The following is a 26,056-nucleotide window of genomic DNA, read 5'->3' as shown; positions in this document are numbered from 1 at the left end:
TTATTGATTCTGACAGCGAGTTAATCAATAGGACATCTGTAGCATTACAGGGCTATTCTGGTTGTCTGGGCTTTCTCTGCCAAAACAGTCTAAGAGAGAGATCCAACTTTTCTGGGCAAGTCCTAATGAAGATGTCTTTCCTTGAGCTGCGTGACCTCTATCTGAAAAATAACGAGCGGGAAGAGATAGATACAGGGATGGAGATAATCAGCGGTATAGGAAGGTGTAATCATAGATAGGCGAAGGAAGTAAATAAGGTATAAGTTTACTTTAGTATGATGCTGCATCAGTGGTGATGGAAGTGATCTATGAGAAGGACAAACTTAGCTTTCCACTACTTTTCTCAGTTTAATGGAAACGCACTGCGTAGGTACTTTAGGTTGCATAAGATTGCCATCACTATTTTTCATTAGAAATGTTTATAGACTACTTTATTCTCCAACGTATTATTCTGGCATGTTTATAAATGGATAAATGGTTGATGAATTTGTTAATTGACTAAAGCCGGGAAATAATGAGAAAATATGGCCGAAATTTAATAGAAATATTAATAAATAATGTCTTTAGTGGGTAGCCAAAATATTTTTTAAATCCAAGAGTTATTTTTCATCCATACATTTATTTCTGTATTTATTTTCCACACAGCAATTTATTTTTCCGCAATATCAGAATCTATTTCCTTTCATGAGTTGAGGAATTCAACCAACTGAACACCCCTCAGCTGATTTTCAGTGTAACCAGAAACTTGTACATTAAATCTATACTTCAAAATTAACGTCCCAACTACAGTGCAAGTGCAGTTACAGGTCCATGGATAACACAGGACATACTGGACGGTTATTTGTACTACAGTGCTTGTTTGGACAAAAAATTGTTATGAATACTGTCGAGCAGTCTTGAGGTATTTTGGGGAAAGTTTGATGAGGTTTGCAGAATCACTTGTTGTATATTATCATTTCACTGTTTTCTCTAATCACTCGGAGGGTACCCATAATGACTAGACTCTCCATTTAAGCAATTAGCCTCTCTAGGGCACCCTGTTAACACCATTCACACCTCCCTCAGTATCGCTTATCAACACTTCAGATGACACAGCCAAAGACCAAGCTATTTTTCCCTCCCCACTTCCCACTCATTCAGTCCTCTTTTTCACAGCTCTCTCTCTCTGTCTTCGTCGCTCTCTCACTCTGTCATACATAGACATGTAGCCTACATGCATGCTAACACACTTACACACATGAACATTCAAGCACAGATGCCCACACTGCACCATTCTTGAATCTGAGCTTATTTTTTTCCCTTCAGAACTAATTATATTGGTTGAGTTAAACTTCAGTAATCCAATTCAGTATTACTATTTTTTTTTAATGCAGTCGTTCTGAGGACAGCAGGTTCGCTAGCTAGTTTACCCTCTTAGCTAGAGGCTAGTATGTCAAAAAATGTCCCTCGGGCTCTCCCATCTGAATTCTAAGCTTACAGTAGGCCTACCTACCTCAACATCGGATGATAACATCTGATTTTTTTTATGTTTATTTTTTTTATAATTTTAGCAAAACAACTACAGTTCCCTTGAGGGTTTAAAAGTACATCAGTGGCTAACACTCATGGGAAATTATTATGTTTTGAATGGCAACAAATAGTTTTTTTAGTAATCTTATTGTTCCTTGACACAGAAACATCCTGGATAATATAACAGTGCCATGCAGACTTTAAGTTATGGCCACCAGTTTCAATAATTTCCACTCCATAGGACTCCTTTTTAGATGATAGCATAATCTTCAGCTCATTGTTAGCAGTGTGTAACAGTTTCTTGTGAGCTGAGTAAAACTTTATGTGAGTTGACTTAAGTGAGTGGTGAGAGTACGAACGTTGAGTGACGGGTGAATCAAAAGCTTTGTCTTTCCTCACCCGTGCTCATTAGTTCTGGGGAGTGGCGGAAAGAATGAGATTGTGGTCCTCAGAAGGGTGGCTGGGCTCGGCCTTAGATATAGGGTAAGGACATCTGAAGGGAGCTTAGAATAGAGCTGCTGCTCCTTCGCGTTGAAAGGAGCCAACAGAGGTGGTTCAGACATCTGAGTACCTCCGGGGCTCCTACCTGTAGAGGTTCTCCGGGCGAGTCCAAGTGGGAGGGGATCCCCGAATAAACCCAGAGCTTGCTGGATGGATTAAGTATCTGATCCCCTCCAGCAGGAACTGGAACAAATTTCCCCGTTTGTGGGACAATAAAGGAATACTGATTCTGACTGTGATTGTGAAACATTGCTGGGGGAGACTGTGGTCTGGAACAACGTGCCTAGTCTGCTGTTACCTCATCCTGACCCTGGGTAAGTGGAAGAAAATGGATGAATTGACATGAGTGACTATACTTTCAGAAGTGGTAGCTGAATCTGCATCGGACGAAGTTTCCCCCCTTTCTTACCTGTTGCCTCTTTTTACTTGGACTTCACGCTGTTGTCTGTCGTTCTTACTTTTCGCCCACTCAGGTTAACTGCAACAACCTAATTATTTGGTCCTCTTTGGCATCTGCTTGCGAGAAATGTTTACAGCCTGACTGTGTCTCCAATCTGTCACACAAACATCAACAACTCTGTGACGTTATCCGTTTATAGTTGTCTTACAGACGTGTGTGATATATGCTGAATGGGCAGAAAAGAATTATGGTTCTTGTATAGAATCAGGAGGAGGGGCCCAGGGTGCTCCTCTACCCCCAACGTTGTCATTTCCGACAGTTATGGACCCAGAAATGGCAAAAAGCAGCTGCTGCTCTGACCATAAAGCCCTGAGCCGAGCCCTTAATTGTTCCTGTGCAGAGAGGGAATTATCTCCACCCAGGCCCACCCTGGGGACTAGGAGATGAGGAAAGAAGAGGAGGCAGGAAGAGGAGGGGCAGGAGGGGATGTGTGGATGGACAAAATGGCAGGATGGATGGCAAGGTGTGGGCAGATTTTGGCACAGCCACCTGAGGATGTGGGCGGCGGGTTGAGAAGTCTCCCTCATTCACAGCTTCTCTGAAAGCCAAAGACTTGAGGCTGAAAGTGGGTCATGACTGAAATCAGGGAACAGTGTATAGATTCTGAATGTTGTATGTAGGCTGGTACTTTGCGGGTTTATGTTTTTATATTTAAAACCATAGTTTATTGAGGATATTTCTATTTAGATCAGCAACGTCAGAATAGAATAGCTCCATTTATTGGCCATGGAAAATGTGAGTTCTTGGTTGTATAACAGGACACTGTAAGCACATTTATGTAAACTCTGATTACAGTGCTCACATTAAAGAGTACTGGGTCACTGTTATCATTCATAATGGCAGTGAAGGAATACTTCAGTGGAGTGACTTTACACTCTCAGAAACATACAACATATGTCGTGTGAATATTATGTTAAGGTGGAATTGAAAAGATCAGCACCTAGACTTTAAGACCAACTGCAAAAACGTACAAATTGTTCTAGAGCCCAACCAATTTTTGGGACCAATATTTCACAGTTGAACAACAAACTGTAATATTTGTTTGATAACCACTTTTGAGGAATTCCTTTAACACCAAACTTAACTGTGAATTTAATAATTACAGTTGACCCCAAGTGTGTTTTTCCTACATTAAAAGAAAGTATTTTTTGTACCCACACATATCTGACAACATGCCAGTGCTGATATTTCTGTGATGAGCCAAGTTTGGACGATTACATTGGCTAACCGATATATTGGTCGGACTCTGCAATCTATTGTACACGACTCGTCTCTTTGGCTGTGACAATGGCTTACTCTATGCAACGGTGACTTGAGGCCTTTTTTAAGCAGGTAAGGACGTCACCATTAGTCCATAAAATGTATAAAAACTTCAGTTTCAAAGTTTAAGGCATCCAACCAAAACTTTTAAACCCAAAGATATTTAATCTACAATGATTCAAAACACAGAAAAGCAGCAAAAGTTCACATCTGAGAAGCTGGAAGCAGAGGTTTTCAGGCTTTTTACTTGAAACATAATTGTAACTATCATTCAAATATCAAAGTATTTTCATTTTCTGTCCACCAACTTATCAATTAGAAGACTATCGGTGCTAATCAGGATCCTTATGTGTTATCCTTTACTCTTTAATTTACTCCCTTCTTCCATTGTCCTATAAACATACACAATACTTTATGATTACTATGAGTCCTAAACTTCATGTAGTAGCTGCTGTTTGTTCTTCTTGCAGTTCACATGCTAAAGACACTGAATTTACTCTAGTGATGGTGTTAATACTACCACCAGTAAACTACAGCTACTACTGCTACTGCATGTTCAAAGCTGTAACAGCCACTTTTCTCTTATGTTTTACAACTTGGTTCAAGCTCTTTCCATCAAAGGCCTCCTCCAGACACCAAGTCTGAGTGTGTGTCTGTGTGTTCCTCACTCTCTCTCTCCCTCTCATCTCTAGAGGTGAGCTCTAGGTTGCTCCCCATATTAGTTTGCTTTCCACTTAATGAGGCAGCGGAGCATGAAGGTCCAAGCACTCCTAAACGCCGTGTTCATTAAACCAATGGTGCTTAATGATGACGGCAAAGGCACCCGCGACCCGTCGGCTCCTACTGAGGGCGACCATTAACGTTAGAGCCAGCCAGCTGGGGGGAGACGGAAGCACGGGAGGTGGGAGCTGTCAGCAGTCAACAACACTGTCACAAGGACACGTAGCCCCCAGTAAACGGCTGCAGCCGAGCCTGTTAAAGACACCAGATCCTGTGATACATTATGGGATCAGTTACTGTGATGCTTGCAGCCCTGAGGATCAAGTTTGAAACCTCAAAGCAGATCCACGCAGCGTTCTTGGCCTGTTAACACACATTTTAACACAAAGTCAGAGTCAGGTTAGGATGATTAAAGCACTTTTAAATACGATTGCTAAGCAACCATACCCTACATGTTGTCGTTATTAAAGTTTCATTACTGTAGATAGCGTGTTCCAATGTGTCTTGATTGACATTTCAAAAACAATGGTTCCATTAAAAATATATTAATTATAGAGCTGCAACTAATGACTATTTTCATTTTCAGTTAATCTGTCAATTATTTCCCAGAACTCAAGGTAATATTCTTAAATTGTAAATGTGTTTCGTCCGATTAACAGAACAAAACTCAAATATATTGGTGTAATGTAAAGCAGAGCATGCTGTCAATCCACACGTTTGAGAAACTGGGACCAGCTAATTTTTGATGATTTAACTCATTAAAGATTAATTTTGATTGTATCTGGTTCATTACAGAGTAGTTTCAGCCCTTTAATAAAGACTTAAAAGGGGATTGTCTGGGGACATATTTACCTTGATTGACAAGACTCATTATTTAAACCTACAAAGTCTAGTCTTTTTACCAACATTGACAGTTTTTACTGTCCAATATTGTGCCTATCACCTGCTTTGATGTCCATCCAGCCAAAATGTAGCACAAATGAAGAAAAATGGCTGATGAAATTCTCCAGTCCAGCCATTAAACCACTTGAAAAGAAAAGGGCGCAACAAGAGGATGCCATTCTAATCGCCAGCAGTGGAAAACAATATAGACAGGATGATTGAAATATGGCATTAACGTGTATTTCATGTATCAATAGTGTCACATAGTTATGATGTTTCTGTGATTCTCTGGTAACTCGTCTTTATATACAGGCCAAGAGTAACACAATTATGAGTTGCAACCTTCTAGTGTCCGTTTGTGGAGGATTTTAGAAGACTTAACCTCGAACGTAGTGCCTGTATATCATAGACATTTCATCTAAATGTAATTATTAAGTGCTTAATTGTAAAAAAATTATACATCATTAACAGCACGGAGTTGATATACAGGATGTCGTTTAGTTTAGAAATGAAGCAAAATTATTGGAGCTTCTACACACATTATAGTAATTTCTTCATAAAATCTTTCCAGGATCATTTTCTTGTCAGACGCATTGAGCCTTGGTGTTTGGATTTGTTCGTTGGTGCCATAATAAACCACAATTTCCCAGCTTTTGGATCTTTACATTCTGGATCCATCTCCCTGGTGGCTGCATTTCCCCGTTTTTTTTTGTTTTTTTTTATTCACTTTGTTCAGACTGAGGCTGAATGGTGAAGTACTCCATCAAAGGTACTTCATGAGGTGTTTAACAAAAGCCTCATGGAAAAGAGAAGTCCACTCTTCAGTCCAAGGCTCTGTTCTGTCTTTTGCGCAAAACTGTGTGTGGCCACTTCATTGCACAAATGAAGCACGCACGCACACACACGGACACACACACACACACACACACACACACACAAATGAGTGCATGCGCTCATGTGCACACACACACAGACTGCCTGTGATTTCCATGCAGCCCTCAGAGGACACACTAATGTATCCAAATATATTTACAACAGATGTTGCATTTTATTTTTCATGATAAAAACCCATTTCAGAAAATTTACTTCATAATGGGCAGAGCAAGTTTGTCTTCTCTCTCTCTCTCTCTTTCTTTTTTGTCTTCTTCAGAGGTCCCTCGCATGTAAAGTGAGAGAAGTGCACCACCTAATGGTTGCAAATGTCTCCCCTGTCAAACTTTCCCTTTGCAGCACACATTTACAGTAGATAATGAGTGTTCTCTAACTAAAACTGACATTTGGACCATACGATTCATCTAATGAAAAGCCTGTCTTCCCACTCAAATTCACAACATGGCACTTGACTTGCAGACTGCTGCAGCGACTGCATGCTTTGTGCTCTGAATGCTGCTGATTGACAGCTTACTCAAAATACAGTACATGGACTCAAGTTGCCATCTCTGTGTAGAGAAGCACAAAGTACAGCTGTAACAACAGTTTGTTTCATTAGCATTTAACCGTTGATCGTGAAACATCATGTTGGTTGTGCATACTCAAGGTGACGTCTTCCGATGTCTTGACCAAAAGTCCAACATAGAGGTATTTTAAATTTATATAAAACACACAAAAGAAGCCAGTCCTCACTCACAGAATATGCTTCTTTGCGTGCTTAACAGCAAGAAAATTAATTATGATCTAAATTGTTGCCAAATAATACTTGGTCGAAGGACTGATTGATTAATTAGCTCTACTGAAACGACTCATAATATTGGACAGGTGTGTAATTTTCAGAATTCTGTTTCCTTGTTAATTGTCTCAAGATGTTACATTTTTGTAGCTCTGAAGAATTAATATGGCCTTGAAAACATTGATCTTTTTATGATAAATCAAGTTTATATTAAATCTGTTCATTACTTTGTATGTCTTAACTTTTTGGCACTTTGTACTTGAACTATTTTGTGAATCTTTCTAATTAAGACTCACCTTCAACTGTGGTAGTTTATAGTGTCTTGCATTTGAACTGGGAGGGTGAGAGGAGGAGAAGATGCAGAGCTGGAAGGGAAGAAATTGATGAAACTGTGGAGGACAAACGGGGGGGAAAAAAACCCTGAGAGGGCTCGAGCAGAAGAAGAGGAGGAGATGAGGAGGATTAGGTGAGGAGGAGGAGGACAAGAGGCTCTCTCCTCTCAGCCAGCCGGATGGGGAGAAAAAGAGTGACGAGAGAGAGAAAGCAGGAGGAGGAGGGGAGGGCGTAGCAAAAAAAAAAAGCTGGAGAGACTGTGAGTGTGTGTGAGGGCTAAGTGAGGCCTTTATAAATGAAAGCAGATGCCTGGCATTATGAACTTGTCGGGTCGCAGATGGGGATGGCGGTGATGGAGCACTTGACTCCCCGGATGGTTATCATTCACTCTCCTCCTCTTGCCTCTCAACTGCCTTCCCCAGTGCTCGGAGGGTGAGCGGGAGAAAGAGGGAGAAACAGAGTGGGTTATAAAGCAAAAGAGACGGAGATAACATCCATAGAGTGAAAGAAATAAGAGGACAAGAAGGTGGACTTCTCAGTGAGTGATTAGTGGCCCTATTTAAATAAAGACCATGAATACAGTATAAAGATAAAAGTCTTTTTCTTCCTTTTCCTTCTTTGATTGATCTCAGTGTCGGTGTGTGGTGATTGATTAGATTGCCTGCGGAACATCATCCCGCTAACTAGTCGCTCCGAGAAGGGTGTTTGTCACTGCCATTGATCTTCTTGTAAATGAAATGTTCCATTTCCAGTGCATTTTATTGTTAAATGCAGTTCATTAGCTACTCTGAGATTTATGGCCATGTCTCCTCTCTTGGGCTGGAAAAAGAAGAGGGAAAGGCTGGAAAGAGACAAGAGGGGGGGAGAGAGGATGAGAAAGAGTAGACGGGGAGCAGGGCAGAGACAAGTGTTGATGTTAAAGAGCTGCTGCAGACTTGATAAATATGGCCCAAGTTTGCCAAGAGATGAGAGATAATGATGGTGGAGAGGAACTGCCACACTGAGCTTCCTGTCGTCTGTAGTTACACTTCTTGTCATCACTGTGGGAACTTCCACGCTAGCCGTTATAAATACTCTTAGTCCAAACATAACCCTTCATATAAACTATACATTTGCTAATATTTAGGCATTTTTTTGACAGGCATGGATGAAAAACAGACAGGAAGAGAAAACATATTTTGAAATAAAATGATTGTTTTGTTCGGTTGGTTTTGTTGCCAAAACATCAAGTTTGTTCTTATTATAAGATTTTGGTGCACTGGTCCGAAATCATGTCAACTTTTTCTTCAACCCCCTCCCCCCACCCAACTTTATGCACCTAAGTTTTCAATCCTTTAATTACATTGCCAGCCTGCCGAAGATTTTTTGTTTTAATTAATGTAGTGAGTGAACGTGCTCTAACTCTATGACTGTCTGACCATGTTTCTGATGCTGCTAGTTATCCATGTTACCCTACCAGAGGCCTTGTGTGTGATATGATATTATAAGCATGCTATTGTGTTCCCGTAATCAATAAAAAAGTGAGTTGCAGCGGGCAGTAGGAGTGTGGAGATTCTCCAACTCCATGATTTGGTTTGACTTTGGATTATAGGGTGACATTTTATTTGGATTTTCTTACAGTTTGATTTCTGAAATCTGTCCCGAGTAAACCCTCTTTCCAAACAAATCAATAAAGAATCTATTGAAATAAACCTAAACCTGTCATCTATGTTGCAGAATGCTAAATGAAGAAGAAATATCTCTGGTCACATGGCTTCTTAATGCTACATATGCAGGATTCTGTTTTGTCCTGTAGGCCATCGGCACAAACTCACTGAAGTCCTTTAACACGTGAATAGGCCTAAATCATGTGATCAGTAGCCTGCTGGTTCAGATTCCTTGACCAGCAGCGAAGATCTGAGCAGGGAAAGTAAATGAGCAACTCTCTGCTGTCCCTCAGCAATTAGCGCACACGTGCCCTTGATCAAGGCACTTACAAGAAGGCTCAAGGCTCCAATTACTTCAGTGGAGCTGCTGAGTGGCCAGCAGCAGAGAACTGTGGTTGTACTGGGCAACTCCCAGGTGTGAAACAGGGCATCTCTGAAAAAGAGCAAGCATACTTAGCTAATCTTTCCTGGTCACAAAAGGTTAAACCTGCTTAAGGCAAGATTTGTTTATGAATAATACACCTGCTTTATCTTAGTCACATAATTGGGCTACAACAGAGAGAGCACAATGTCTTTCTTGCTTAATAATTGGCCTACAACAGCAGCGGTGTTGCTTTTGTTAAGTGCAGGAGAGATTATCTTCCCACATGCATTAACAAACCAGAATTTTCAAAAGACTACTACACTATACCACCTAAAACTGGTGTGACAGACGTCAATTGAAGCTTGATTCTGCAAATGTGCGGCCTATGTCTTTACTGAGGTGTCAGTAAGAATTGTGAAAGATTAATTAAACAGCCGGCTATGAAAAGAGTCGAGCAAATGCCTGTTGAGCGCCGCCAGACTACAATGAGAGAAGCAAAATTTTTGTCTGGCATTGGCCGCGTTCTGTTGCTAAGTTGAAACGGTCATTTTCTCTGGCCTAGCTATCTTTTAATCGTCTCTGACAGGATTGAAAAAATAGATTAAAAAAACGGTTGTACTCCTGCTTTGCTCTTGACAATGAATTTGCAGTTTGACTCTGCCTTGCCTCTGGTTAATCACAGCTTGTTAGAGATTCTGGCACATTGAAGAGTCAGACCACACCGCTGTTTGCCTGTCAAACAGTCTGCAAGAGCAGGGCAATTACAAAAGCAAACTTTGCTCACGCTCCTTTGCCTTAATGAAAAGGAGGTAAGTGTGTGTGCATGTGTGCACTTGTGTGTTTGTTCATATATGCATACACTCGTGCACAAACCGCAGACTGGTATGGGTAGAGGAGTCTTCTTGTTCTGACAGTAAAATGTGATCCAGTCTCCAATAGCTTGCTGTAGCTTTGATCATGCTTAGTTGTAAATGTCATCGCACACATTACAGAACCTTGTAGAAGGAAACCTCCAGGCCGAAAAAATTCCCCACAAGACCCCATGTTGAAAACCTGGTACAAAAAGCAGTGTTGGTCTCTGTACGGGTTGGTGAATTTTTATACAACTCGTTCAATTAAATTATATTAAGTCTTAAAATTATGCATAACTAAGGGCGAGCTGTCTGCTGGGCTTCGCCTCCGCTAATTCCAGTCACTGATCTTCACCTCTCTGCTGTGTTTGTGGTATTGGTGCCTTTTTGAAGATTGAATGTGATTATTAAAGAAGTCATATGGTTGGACTAAGAGGCCAGAGTGGAAGAGAAGATGCTGGTGTTTTGGGTTAACGTTCAAGGCTGTTTTTTTTTGTTTTATTATTATTAAATGGCCGACAGCTGCTGGAGCTGGCGAGCTCTGGAGGAGACGGCCGTGGGCAGATCCTCGAGCTTTTGGAGGAATGGATTGAAGGAGAATAAACTGTCAGTATAGGTTGTTGCCTGCTATCTTGTGGCTAATGCATAGTAAGGTATTCTTGCTGTTTTGGGGCAGAAAAATGTGCGGTCATGTGGGTAACTTGAATAAAAACAAATGACCGCTTCTCTCAATGTGTTAACATAGATAGTGGTCTTGTTTATCCAACTAGGATTGCTTCACTTAGGCAGAAACATGCTCTTAGTAGGTAGATAAGTCATTTGAGCTCATTGCCAAATTTTGGACATTCATCATTTTTCTAGCTGCTACTCAACATAATTTTTTAACTGCAGTGAATGTTGCGATAGTTGTTACTAATTCATGCTATCTTGAACATGTTGAACTGTTACCTAGCTGTATTACACTGTTGCCCATCAGCATGTATTCAACATACATACAAGAGGTTATTTTGATGTAATGTACTAACTGAGGGACAGTAGTGACTGGGAATAATCCATCATGATTTAAGACATACAAGTGAACCCAGAGCTGCAGTGATTGTGTAGCTTGGTCACTACAACTAAATTCAGTGAACAGTCATTTTATTCTATTGATGTATTAACTCCATAAGCCTCCAGTAAGTGTATGCAAACTCACAACAATGACCACATCTGATTAAAATGCCAGGCTATTTTCAGCTGTGTCACCTTTTCTTTAAACATTAATCGAGTGGAAACAAAGGGTTGTTTGTGTCTGTTTAAGCGGCGGTATTAGGCACAGTGGAGCAGTTTCTCAGTGCAAGCTGACACCACTAAGATAAGCCTGGCATTTTCACTAGATTTGATGCTTTTCATGGGTTGTTGAGAAAACCAGGAGGAGCAATAGATCAACCAAAATGGCAAAATATCACAGTAATGGCAAGAAAAGACAGAGTCTGAGACAGTAACTTCAGTTAAGCAAAGTACAACATAAAACCAAGTAAACTCCATTAAAAACAACAATTATGGAGTAAACTCCATAAAACCAATTCACAAACTGTATATGTGATACATGTACATCACAGATTAGTGTATATGAAGTACATTTGACTGTCTCTGGGGTAGAAATTCAGCAGAATAAGTCAAAGTAGGGAGTGAAGCTGCAGGGTGAAACTCATTTGGACACTATGATGAAACCCAGGGGATGTCATAGAATATGTGCTTGGATTTCCTGAAGCATAACTGCTGACAGACATATACAATAAGCAAATATTGTTTTTTAAGTACATCAGCTTTTGTCAGTTGTGGGTCCTAAGGGGAGTCATATTCATTTAAAAGGAGGATCTGTAGTGCTGGAAGTTGGGGACTTTAAAACATGCACTTAACCTAATACTATCTTTTTACTCTATTCTTGCACGTACCTGTTGGAAAAATGTAGAAAACGCTAACTCACCTAAACCACATTTATACTTCTTAGGTTTATACTTACTTGGAAAATATGATTTGTCCGAAACTCTGTCTTAAATTTGATTAAAAATAATCTTGTAAATGTTTTTTAAAAGCTTTCAGTTGAAGTGTTTGACACCTGTTGACATCGCAGCGACATTTTGACCTCCTCGCCTCTGTGGTTAAACTAGTTTGCTAGCCTGCTGATCTTGCAGCAACTGCATTCTTTAAAACCATTCTTCTCTGGCGTCACCCATTGAAGTTAATATTCAAAGCGTGCAGTTTCTGTCAGTAGTGGTTTGTCAATCAACACAGTGAATACAAAAGATGTAGTTTGTTGACATTGTGAGGTAGCGTGGGATCATGTTAGAGTATGTGTTTGACACTTAACAACCAAAGTTTCCACTGAAAATCTGACGTGTCATGTTAGTCAAGTTATGTCATTGTTTGTCATTGTTGTCTTTTTTCCTCACTTTCTGAATTGGCATTTGATTCTTTTCCCCAGGAAGTTAAACAAAGTGGAGGGGGAGTAAAGGGGATACAGAAACATTGACAAGAGACCAACTAAAGTACATAAAGTCTGGGTTTTGGTATTGTTGGAAACATTTTATAATGCAAGTACTCCACTGAATAGATAACACAAGTTAAGTCTCATATATTAGTATCATATTCTTGTATAAATATTATCCTGCCTGTTCTTTCTTCACTGACTCCAAAACATAAAGAGAGCATTGAATATTAGTGAAAGATACTGTTATCAACACCTTTTGTTATTCACTAAAAATGGTAGATCACAAGACTCACGATTTGTTTCTTCTGTTTATACGGCAACATGTTTGTTGCTAGGTGTTGATTGCTGTGTTGTTTCTGCACTGCTGTTCCCCAGAGATCATGTGGCAGTCAAACAGTGAGGTATGTGACTTGTTTGATTGACATGTGCTGGCATACTGTGACACCATTTTTTCTTTCCTCTGATGAAGTTGGGAAAAGACAACGCAGTAATCCTGAACCTGAGGACTTTCTTGAACTGGATATAGTATTTGTAGTGTAGTAGCGGATTATTTCTTCAAATCATCATGTACACACTCCTTGGGTTAACTGCAGAATAAAGGAATAAACAAAATAACATCTAACAAATAACAAGCAACATTTAAATAGACGTGCATAGCCAAGTTCTGAATATAAGATGTGATATTTGTTTTACACTGTAGAGTCCAGCTCCGCTTTTCCCCTCAGACAGATGTGACATTAAGAGATTGCTCACCAGAGTTACATTACATGACCCTGACCGCACAGCACATGCCACATAAATTGGATCACAAGGCGCACAACCTACAGGCATCTTGTAATTCAGCACCTCGGTTTGAATGGTTGCCATGCTGGTAATTAAATCTTACATCATTCACATGAGACCGCTGGAATAATTTTGGAATCATGGTAACTTGGCACATAGCCTGGATAAGGATGAGAAAACAACCGAAAGGAAGTCAAATATTGGACTCAGTGAGATGTGCTGTTTAGACACAACAAAAAGGCACATTTCTCCATTTGAAATTAAAATTTTATGCCTTTTATTCTCCAAGCCATCAAGCTTTTTGACATTAATGTCAGTGTGTTTCAAATCTAAGAAGCGTTCTAATAAAAGACGAAGCAAGAGCCAATTAATGCAGGGCTGCAACTAACCATTAATGTTCATTATCGATGGATCTGCTGATTACTTTCTTGATTCATTCTTTGGTCTGTAAAATGTAACTTCTGTGTTATGCTGGAAGCCAGTCATGACTGTATTTTCGCAGACTCCATTTCGAAACTAACATTAGCCACTTTAGCTCTGTTAACGAGGCACACACAAAGGAATCCACAGTCCAGTGGCATTAAACAACCTAAACAAATCTTCCATGGTCTTGAATCGACTACCAAGAGGAGCAAGGAAGGTCTCATTACTCACGTGACATTATAATCCGCTCACGTATGATAAAAAAAAATCTGATTAATCAATGTAAATTGCTACAGTTTGTAGCATAAAGCCCATTTGAAAGCACAGGTGATACCAAATAATTCAAAGATTTACTGTCTTATAAGACAAAGAAGTGAGGCAATTGATTTAGGTATTGAATGGCATTTTGTCTTGCATCGAAAGAAATGTAGTTGCCAGTAACTGATTCACTAACTTTTGGTTGCACAAAAACATTCTTTTTGACTTCTTTTAGACTAAACAATTGAGCTATCAATCAAATAATGATTAGTTGCGCCCCTTATCGATCAACATATTTAATGTTTGTTATTTTCTTTCCCTTGACTTGTAGATTAATTGGTTTCAGCTCTGGAATCATGAACTTTTTTTGCCTCCTGTTCTGTGATCTCTTGTCCAGAGAAGCCTGCACTGAGCACTACAGTAGCAGACCGAGCCACTGAATCAGTTTTATCTTCATTAAGGGAAATCTTTGTCAGTTTTGCAGTGCTGGTGTCTAAAACTCCACTTCCTGTCTGATAACAAATGAGCGTACACCGTCACAGTCTAAACCTGCTACCAGTGGCGACGCCAGGACTCTGAGTTGTTTCTCATCCATATTCAATCCCTCTGAATTGGGGATGGTGACATATGGTTGGTACTCACGCTACATCTCCCCCTCCTCTGTACGAGGGATACAAATTCAGAATTGGATTTAACACTTCAATTCCCCACTGACCAACAAGGCTGACACAATTACTATGCTGGATATGCCACACGCACACTGACACACAAACACACACATTCTGGTGTAATCCAATTAGAATATAGCCAGTGTTTATGCTGGTGTGTGTGTGTGTGTGTGTGTGTGTGTGTGTGTGTGTGTGTGAGAGAGAACGGATGTGTGTTAGAGAGACAGTTTATATAAATGAATGTATTTGTGCACAAGTTTTCGTGATGTCTCTTTCCGAAATAGAATATAAATTAGACTCAAAACTGAAATATAGAATTTGATGTCAACCTTTGACAGAGGGACTCAGTGATCAGTAGTCAAACCTGACCTCTGACCTTTCTCTAATGTTATTGCTCAGTTTTACAATCGGTACACAAATTACACACTTGCCAAATACTGGTGAAATAGGCAAGTGCCTTCTTTTTCACTCACAAGCCAGAAAAACAACCGTAATCTGGTCAAATTAAAACATTTACTGGCCATTTTGTCTCAACAAGCAAAGTTCATTTTTAACCCTGTTTGCAGTGCATATATTTCCAAGGTGAAATATGAAAAAATGGGACATATGTATGTATAAACCTGAGCACCTGTAATTACCCAATCAAAACAAAAAATGTTGGTGACACATGAAATACTGTATAACAGGTTCATTCAAGTAACGCTTAGTCACGTTTGCCGGCTTCTTTTGTCGTATCATCTGGGCCACATTTAGCTCCAACAAAAGTTTACTTAAACACAAATGGCTTGTTGAACACCCTATTGATTTAAACAAGGGCACTGCCTTTTAACTATGGCAGGGTTTATACATATCTCTGTTGATTGGGTCAGCTCTGACACAGCCACCAAATGAGAGAAAACTTGTGTTAATGCCCGTTTCACAGCATCTTGAGGAAACCTGTCGTTCACCTTGGAAACCTTTGAAGTTTCCCTTGAAGTTAGAGCACCAGGCAACCTAATGAAGCCCATTGGCACAGGGCTCCATGGTGCAAATATTTTGGTCTCACCTGCACCAATATATCAGTAAAGTACGACATTACATTTTCATTGGTCCCATCGGTGCGCCTGAATAGCAGATTATTGAAGCTATCACTATTTCTTTTTGCATGTGCTGTGATTTAAAAACATATATTTGCACCTTTTTCTTCCCGTTAACAATCATTAACATAATGTGTTAAGAAATGTAATTAAATGTATTATAGGATGCACATACATTATGTGCTGGTGATGCAGTGCTAACCAGTGTGAAAAGTAGGTCTGGAGTCCTGTGTTACCTTGAGTAATATAACGTATTCCTCTTAGTTTGAGCATTGCTAGATTTTAAAACGACTACAAAATATTTAACAAAGGTCTCATCACATAGCACTGGCCTTATTGTAGTGCCAGTTTTAGCAGATTTCTCCACCGTAGCATAATTGATGTAAATAAAAGCAATCTTCTACATGAGAACAAACTCAAGACTTGAATGCTGACTGGTATATGGGCTACTTTTACCCAGGAAACAACAATATGCATGTCTCATCTATTAATTATGAACAGATGCTGTGCAGTTTGTGCAGTGTGGTTCTCTTTATTTTCCTCAAGGACGTTACTGGAAACCTGCTTATGGCTGAAAAGCGTCCTCAGACACCCCCTCAGAGTTAATCAGTGAGAAATAACAGGAGGTGTGAGGATCAATATTGTCTTTGAATCGATCTTTGAAAGTTGGTGTCCATGAAGCATCGGCTAACAGGGATCCAGATAAACACAGAATGTGCTGATTTCGGGAGTTTAACAGCCTGTGCTGTTTATTATCACTTCAGTTAATCTCCGGTCCATTTTCCAAGGCGAAAGTTGTTTTACATGAGAAGAGAGTGAGGAAGGAAGGTGCACTTTGACAAACGTTCCCATGCGCACACAGTTTAATAGCCCAGGCTCAATGATCTATGGCCAGTATGAAGTGCTAAAGTCCAGTTCAGTTCCCTGCTGAGTGATAACAATCACACTTAATTTCTGTCTGAAAAGTCACTGTGGAGCATCAGCGAGGGCGCCGTTTAGGAAATCTGCCACCGAGGCATCAGCTTAGGTGCTTAGGTTTCACAACATTACATCACCTGTCTAATTGATCCGCTTGTTTGGGCTCATTTCATACCTGCAAGGAAGTGCTGATGAAGAGGGTCTGGTTTCTCCCACTGGCTGTGTGTGTGTGTGTGTGTGTGTGTGTGTGTGCAGGGAGGCAGGTATTAGCCCTGACAGATCGCACTGTTAATTGCTAATTGTGTTTCTCATTAGGCGCAGGGGTGACAGGTGTTGTTAGAGTGTTGTGACTTCTTTCGGCACTCTCCCATGAATTGCGCTTGCTCCCTGCGCGCCACATTGCCGATCCGCTCGCTAATGGTTCCCCCGAGAACTACCATCAGCCCCTGGGCTCAATGCAGCGAGGGGTCGGCTTTGGATACTGTGTAGCAGCAACAGCCGCATGGGGAGGTCTCCAAACAGAGAGCTTTGTCAAGTAGCATGTCCTTTCATCACAGTCAACATAGCACTGTGTATGAGCAGTATGTCAAGTGTATTATTCTGTATTTAATAAGCTAAGCACAAAAAAGTTACACAACAGGAACATTTCACACACATAATCTTTGTTTCAGGGTTTTTTATTTGGCCTTAAATCGAAACAGACCAAATAAGTCAGTTGAGGACTGTTAAATCAACAATTACAATAACTGAGCTAACACCTTAACACGTTCTGTATGAACTGGAGTTATTAAATGTTCACAAGACACCCAAAAATGAGTGTAATACATTAAAGAAATCAATTGGTGTGGAAGAAAGAGGCTTAAAGTCGCTATGTGTACTGAGCAATGAAATATTAACCCAGAGGAGGAGAAAGCTCAAATCTCAGTGACAAACAGCTTTGTGCCAGAACAGATTTTACTGAAAAATGTCTTTCTTTGAATTTAAGATGTATCTGTTCTCATTCAGGATTGATGTCAAAGTAAAATCCATCATTTTGTGTCATGTTACAAATCAGTCAGTAACAACAAGCTGCCTTTCTCCTTTCATTTCTTTCTTCCCCCTTGGAAAGTTTACTTGGCGAGACGAGTTGTTTGTCTGAATGTGGAGAAATGAGATGAGAAATTTCGAGCAGCTTTCGTGGGATTAGAGCACACTTGAATTAAAAGACTCGGGGTCAGTTAACTATCTCATCTACTTTTGTTTGAAACATGTTTGATGTCCTCAAGACTGCGTTTACTTCCACATTACGAGACAGAGAGGACTCTAATGTAATGCACGTCAGATGTGTTACATCCATATTTAAAACTACACTCAGCCAGTTGAGCATAGCAGGTCAATAATTCCACAACTGAGTCTTGTACACACTGGGGACAATGAAATATGAAAATGTGTGCTGTGTTATTGGATGTGGTAATTGCATCTTAGACCATCAGTGAGGACACAAATCGTATCTCGGTAAAGGCCTGTTATGTATTTTGAGGAAGGATAATGGGCTTCTGCCTCATTTTTGTTAGATTGCTGTTAAAACATTTGCACTTGCTGCACACTCATTTCTATTTTCATCGCTGAGGAAAAAAAAGAAGCTATTTGGTGCAAAATGAACACACAGAGTGAGCTGGTAGATGTCACATCCAGATGTAACAGAACTTTTTTATTATTATGTCACAGTTGACACAATATTTATTATAAAATCGTTTTCCTATCACGTTATATCGTGCTTCCTCCTCTTCGTCTTCTTCTTCTCCCTGAAAAGAAACAGGTGATCATTCTTGTGTTAAACACCTACGTACATTATTTTTCTTTGAAAAGGCACAAGCCACCTAAAGTGAGTGTAAAACATTTTGGCAAAATTGAGGTTTTTTCTCAAATTAGGCCACTTCCATCAACCTTTTCTAAAGGTGCATAAATATATGTTAAAGGTACAATATGTGAAGCATGCAGAAATTCTCAGCAGAATGTAAAGAAATACAAGTTTTAACGTTATGACACCTGTGTATTATCTAACATCTAACCCTGCCTTTTGCTCCTAGTCTGTAATGTTAGCTATATGGCTAACTGAGGACTAGCTACCTAAAAGTAGTTGGCGTAGTGATTTTTACGAACTTGCGCACTGCATTTTTAATATAAACAGTGCTGATAAATGTGCATATCACCAAACTTTTCCATATAGTTTACTTAAGACCAGAACATCAAATATTATCAGCTTCATAAAGCACTATTGTACTTGAGCACTATGAGGATCAGTGAGATCAGTGTGAATGTAATTGCTTATTCTTTTATCGAACCCCCAAAGTTTTGTGTTCATTTTGGTTGTTGTTGAACTTGCTTGTGATCTTTATGGTTTACTAAAATGTTAGCATAGTGTATGTAATAGAAAAATCAGCACTGGGAGTTGATTGTTTTGGTGACAGGTAATTATTATTGTTGTTCAGCCGCTGGTGTACCTGCTTGGCATGCAGCATCTCCTCTGTTGAGTCTTGTTGTCACTGGCTACTAATTACAGCCTGAGGACGAGGCCTCTGGACGGCCAAGTTAGAATGAGCGGCGTCCCCGTGGTGGCGCCTGCCTGTCCCTCACCGCTGCTATTAACTCAGTGTTCGCTCCACTTGGCTGCCATTATTAGCTTGGGTATTAATGTCTAGCTGAGTCACTCTGATACCTAGATGAGCGCCTGTCACAGCACCCATGTGGATCGTCATTGTTCTGGAGACCTCGAGGGGACGCGCTGCAGCCCAGAGTGCTAATAATAATAATTACCCCTCAGAAGACAGTTGGGTCCCCACTCGTGCACCCATGTTTACATTCAACTGCGTCTGGGTCCCGGAGCGCTAATAAGGCTTTGCTATAGGGACGATTACATGCAGAGAGGAATCGGATCGATATCAAGTGATACTTAATTGTTCAGTGATAATGGTCTGTTTTTAGAAAGTGATTACTGGATAGTTAGAATTGTCCTGTGCTTATATGACAAAGATGAGGATATCATTGCTGTTGTTTTTGTCACTGAAATGTCACCTCAACAGGAACAAACAGGTTGAACACCCTGTAGTTTTCAGCGTCAATTTTGTCTAATGAAAACTGAGACAAACGTGTGGTTTACTTTCCACCAAAGAAGAAAAATAGCACATCATGGTAATACTTTAAGTCAGCTAATGGTCAGTTAGTTGTATGAAATGATACACAGACTGTAAATCTCATGACAGACAAGAACAACAGGTTTAACCTTTACCTTTACGCTTACACGTTGTAGACAGCGTTCTCCATCTGCCCTCTTGTGAACGATGGTTGGACAGACTCCAAAATAAGCAGACTTCTGTCTGTTTGTTTTGTATCAAGTGTCTGCATACAGAGATTGGTTCACACAGTGGCGTATACTCCTAGACGTAGACAAAATTTACCCCGCGGCTATGCAGATAAAGAAATTGTGATTTACACTTTGCAAGAGAATCCAAAGCAGAGATTAAATTATTATGTTGCTTGATGAAAACTCTGACCTGAGGAAGATTGGCCTGAGAGTTTGCAGAGTTACTGTTTTCAGTAATGTTTGGTAAAGACTAAAATAAATCATCCAACATGACAAAAGAAAAAATAAATTCAGCACTGAGATCACACTAAATTGTATACTTGGCTTGTGAACACCACCATGAATTTTCTTGGGTGTCAAGTCTTGAAAAGGCTGAGAACCACTGGACTAAACATATCCTAATTAAACTAAAAGTAAGCTAAGATTAATCTAAACAGACTTCACAGACCTGAAAGAGGCTCACAATTAAATATATTGACTACTGAAACTAAATATTAGCCATCAGTCATTTCAGTTAATAAAATACTCATAATGACAGTGTTGTTTTTGGCTGATGTGTTGACAGTGTTGGTCCCAAATGTGCCCTCAGCTCCTGGCTTCACACATCATCATCGTCACTGTCATATTTGCCTTTCACTCTCCCCCATGGTTTGTTTAACCTCCACCTTCCACTCTGACCTTTGCTAATGTGTCTGTTTCACGTCTTCCTTGTTCCATGTTTCTTCCGCTACATTAGCAACTACACCGCTGAGAATACACACTCACACACACACGCCACCCCGCCATCTCCCAACAGGAGGTGAGTCCAGGTCTCTGGGGATCTTTTTATTTTCCAGCACACTCAGCAGATCTGTCCAGTGCCAATTATCTCATTATCTACGCTAACAACTTTGCCAACAACTAAGCACTGGTTGACTGACTGGGTGACATGCAGCCAGGCTTGTTTTTATCTTTGTTGTGTCCTTAAATACATTTTTATTGCACATCAAATACTTAATGGCTATAGCTGCAGGCTAAATGCCAAAAATGAAACCAAACTTTACACTTTTTTTTTTTTTATGCATACACAAAGGCACAGATTGTATTGATACAGCATCAGTTTTGTTCTTTGTATCTTTCAGTTTCTTTATTCAGAAAAGCCTCCCAGCATGTCCTCTGTTTTCTGAGCTACACTCTCCTCGATCACACTCATCCTGCCTCTGAAAAAAACAAAAAGAAACTGCAAGCACAACTGATAATGAGTCAAAAACAGTCTTAACATTTGGCCTTTTGAATAATACAGGTTATTTTTTTTACTCCGTCGAGTCTGTAATGGTGACAGCGCTGACACTGATCCTTACATGAGCACCACTGTCGCCCCGTGGAAAGGTTCGCTACCCCCCTTAGTCAGCCGCCGTCCTGGAGCAGCGGCTGGTGTGAATGCGCCGCGCTGATGATGAGATGTGACAGCAGATCCCTGAGCAAGGCTGAAGTGTCCACACACATCTTTGTCCCTGTCATACATACAAGAGCGCAGTCACACCGCACAACCAGTCAGCTGGGCTTAGATCACTGCTTTTTCACATGCTTGTGTCTGCGTGTGGGTGTCTGCATGTGACTCACTAAGTGCTTGAATTAACTTGACATGCATATTATGGACACTAATACCACAATAAACCTGGAACAGCTGACGTGGTAGCTTCCCTTGCCAACCGTCTGTTAATCATTTAGTCGATCAATAGAGCATTAATTGACAACACATTTTTGGTAACTGACTAATTGAAACAAAATGAGGAACTTTCTTCTGGCAGCAGCTTCACGCGCTGCCGATTCGCTGCTATCAGATACTTTACTGATCATTTGATGAACCACAGCTGCACCGTCCTCAAGAGGTCAAACGCAGATTGAAGCCTCCAAGACATGAAACAGAAGCCACAACAGACTTTTGTTGTAATTTACAGGGGTGTCGTGATTTTGATTGTTTCAGTTCTGATCAGCAAAATCAAAAGCAGGATGTGGCGATTATCTAGTAGGTTTTTTTTCCCCTCTCCAACTCGGCCTACTTGGGATCTCTGGAGGAAAAAAATAAATACTTCAGAGATGACACAACTAGCTTAGCTGTAGCACTCCAGACTCTTATCCTGTCTGAGCTGTTTTTGACTGACCCGGCCTTTTGTTCTTGTTGGGTATGAACTTGTTCATGTATTGTAGTTGTATACAACTGAGATTAATCAGTTATTAATTAGATCCATGTTAATGTAACAGACAACCAAAATACAGACAATGATGATGAACAGCAACAGTAACAAGTGTGTAAAGCTTGCTGTATTCAAGGTATAGCTTAAATCATCTCTAGCAGTACGCATTACCCTACATAAGCTGAACATTCAATGACAATGATGGACAAAAAGATAGATGGTAAGAAGTACTGTTGACTAAAGTTTTAATTGTGTTTGAAACATAAACTGTAGAAAACATGGATGTAGCATCTGTGATGTCCCAGATAATCTAGGAGGTTTTGAAGTCTGGATTTAGGATCACCACTTGCTGCCATCTTGGCAGTTACTGAAGCCAAAAAAAAAAAATCTAAATTTTTGGCAAAAAGCAGAGAGCTGTGATGTAGCTGAAGGAGGGTGTAAGTGGCAGCCACCATTGTGGATTATCATAGGCTGAGAGACCTGTCAATCAAGGTATAGATTAATTTAAAAAGGCTTTATATTTCAAGTGAGAAGTTTCTCTCAGTCTATTCAGCACTATGGATTTTACATAGAAGTACATAGCTCAAAAAGAGTTTTACAAATAAAAAACCTCCGTTGATCCAAAGTTGGCTGTTTAGTCCAAACACCACCTTTTCCCCATATAATTAGTTTGATGGATTGCCATGAAAACCTTTGTTTTAACAGACATTCGTGGTTCCCTGAGGATGACGCCTATTGACTGACCCTCTCACTTTTTCTCGAGCGAAATAATGATGCAGACGTTTGTTGTTCAGAGTGAAATGTATCAACAACTGCTACCATGAAACTCGATCGAGACGTTCACGTCACCCTTCAAGATTAACAGAATAATTCTGGTGATTCCTTGTCTGTTCATCTGGCGCCACCATCAGCTTGAAATTTAAACATTAATTGATGAGTTATTACCTGCAAATTAATGACAGCTGTACCGTGTGTTTGATGCTAATCAGTAAATCTTGAATGGAACATGGTAAACATTATACCTGCTATACAACAGCACGTCATTGCAGACATGTTAGCTTGCTGTTTTTAGCATTTAGCATGGTTGTAAAGGTTGCAGGTTTCTTTCAAATATCTGCATGTTATACAGTCTATTTGAAACTGGTCATGGTGGTTTGATATGGTTTGTTGGCAGCACAGATGCTTGAACCTCTTTGAACTTAACCTAAAAATGTAACCAAGTTTACTGTAGTTATCTTTCAGAGTGAAAAACAGGCTTGCAATTGCTGTCAGTGTATTTGGAGCACATGAGCACGTGCACAATGATAGTTTGATGGTTCAGATTAGATCCAGTTTCTTAAGTTTCCTCATTGTTTTTTACCTGACATCACATGCCATTCATTATATCAGTCCCTCCTCTCCCCGGCATCAAACAGCAGTCCATCTAGATTCATCCCTCTCTTCTCCCAACAAATACTGTTTAAACAACCTGGTAAACATGTCTGTCTTCATTCATTACCCTGCTTCTCATCATGATCAAGCCTCCCGATTTAATGAGGCAAATAGATATTTCTGCAGTGATTGTCTCGCTCTCCCACAAAGTATTAAGACTATTAAATGGACACATCTGTTTTTAATTAGGAGCTAAAGTCACCTCGACGCTGCCTTCCATGTTAATGGACTCTGATTCCATCAAGGCTCCCTCAGCCTGACAAACAATGCTGCGCAGTGTGGTTTGCAGTAAACAAAGGGCCGAGGATCTGATAAGAAAGGAAGGACTGTAACACTGCTCAGTCCAGACAGAGATACTCTACACCCCCTTATATGTCTTTACATCAGTTTAAATCAATTGTATTTATCGGGATGGATCAAAAATGAAGACGATTTCCGCATATTAAAATATTGTGTTTGTTGCAGTAAAGAAATAAGGTTGTAGAAATCCCAAGATTCAGCAGATTTCACACTACAGCAGCAGATGTTCCTGAACAGGGAAATCTGCGGTGAAACTGTCCAATCAGAGTCCAGCGTCGTTGCCCTTTTTAAGCCTTTAATTAATTCAATAAATACACGTACAGCTGAATTACATTTTTCTGTGCGAGCCGGGTGTGACGATAAAATATATAATACATCAACAAATCCATCTCGTGTGGATAAAGACAAAGATCTAATTTTTTTGTTTCAGTCACATGAATTATGATCACTTCCAGCTTTAATGAATTGCAGGTTGTAGCTATAGAACTTCTCTCAGAGGAGTGATGGTTGAAGAGTTTCGCTATTTTTTTTTTTTTTATTACGGTACAAACTTTCAAGTCCCACTTTGTGCATATGAAAGCAAAGCTCCACCAAAATCCTCCAAGGCAAAGTTTAAAACTAAAGGAGTCACCTGACGGCCCGGAGAGTTCGACATGCCTCACCGCCTGTCAGCATTTCCATACTGCGTTTCATAGTAAAGGTTAATTTCTGACTTATTTTGTTATTTTTTTTTTTTAAGAAAGTGCCATATGCTCACAGCACCACTACAGTGTTTCCTCTCAGAGGGGAGCTGCAATGCATTGTGGGAGCGGGTTACTGCAATCCCCTGGCATGGAGGCAAAAAGGAAGTGGGCAGGTGTGATACTCCGGGAGGCAGCTCCCAGCAGAATAAGACATGATTAGATGGAAAACTCACAAGCAGCTTCGGGGGCAAAGAGACCGAGGCGGCGCGTCTCTGAGCTCGACCTGCCATCTAGTGGAAATCAATTTTATGTGCACATTTAGATACAAATTACGGATTATTTTGATCATTTTGGTTGAATTAATTTCTGAAATTGTGAAATGTTGACACCGTGGATCGTTTTCATCATTAGTCTTTCATGTTTATTTGCAAATATGTGAACACAAAAAGTACAAATCAAATAAAAAAAATACAAAGAAAGAATTAAAAAAGCAAAAAAATGTAAATGGAACAAAACAGGTGAGGAGAAGCTGGGAACAGATGGGAGCAAAGACGACTACAACTATAGCACAAAAAACATCACGATGATCAGATTCATTTTGATGACAATAAAACTTAAATAAATTAATTCATTATTTACATCCTAAAACATAAAATGTAATAAATTAAAATAGCCAGGTTCAAATCTTTTCCATTCCTAATTTTTGTCCATGAAGAGACATGATTTTTCATGCTGCAACAATTAATTGATTAGTTGTCTACTATTTAGATAATCAATTAATCAGGAATTGCTTTGAGGGTTAGGGTTAAAAAAGGTAAAAATTCTGCTTCCAGGTTCTTAAATGTGAATACTTTTTGGTGTCTTTACTCCTCTGTGACAGTAAACTGAATATATCTGGTTGAAGGACAAAACACGGCATTTGAGGACGTCATTGTGGGCAATGATCGACATGTTTCAGTTTCATTGAGCAGTCAACTAATTGATTAATCGAGAAAATAATTGACAGATAAGTCGTAAAATGACAATAATCACAGCCCTAATTCTTTTGGCTACCAGAGGAATTAAACAGCTGTTAGTCAGGACAAAGTAAACAGAGACACATATTGCAAATCTTAAATAAAAAATAAAAAAAGCTTAAATTTTGTCTTATACAACGTAAGCTTATGATCCCTCTGACAGGCCGCCTGTGTTGCTGACATCTGGCTGCATGTTAAATGTGCTGACGCCGGCTCCTGCCAGGAAACAGCGAACATTAAACATTAAAACGGGTCACGGCTTCATTTAGAAAAGGAAATGCTGTGTGGACAGTTGATGCATTCAGCTGTGCGTGA

The 26,056-nt window shown here is 39.9% G+C and overlaps 1 protein-coding gene across 1 annotated transcript in view; it reads left to right on the top strand.

The window, feature by feature from the left end:
* Positions 1–26,056, top strand: part of LOC119006607 (raftlin-like) — a 214,894-nt gene that overhangs the window by 4,857 nt on the left and 183,981 nt on the right. The gene's annotated exons all lie outside the window — the stretch shown is intronic.

The sequence above is a fragment of the Acanthopagrus latus genome, chromosome 17, assembly GCF_904848185.1.
Source record: "Acanthopagrus latus isolate v.2019 chromosome 17, fAcaLat1.1, whole genome shotgun sequence".
NCBI classification, from domain to species: domain Eukaryota; kingdom Metazoa; phylum Chordata; class Actinopteri; order Spariformes; family Sparidae; genus Acanthopagrus; species Acanthopagrus latus.
The sequence above is the reverse complement of the archived record's forward strand: the minus strand, read 5'-3'. Positions and strand labels throughout refer to the sequence as shown.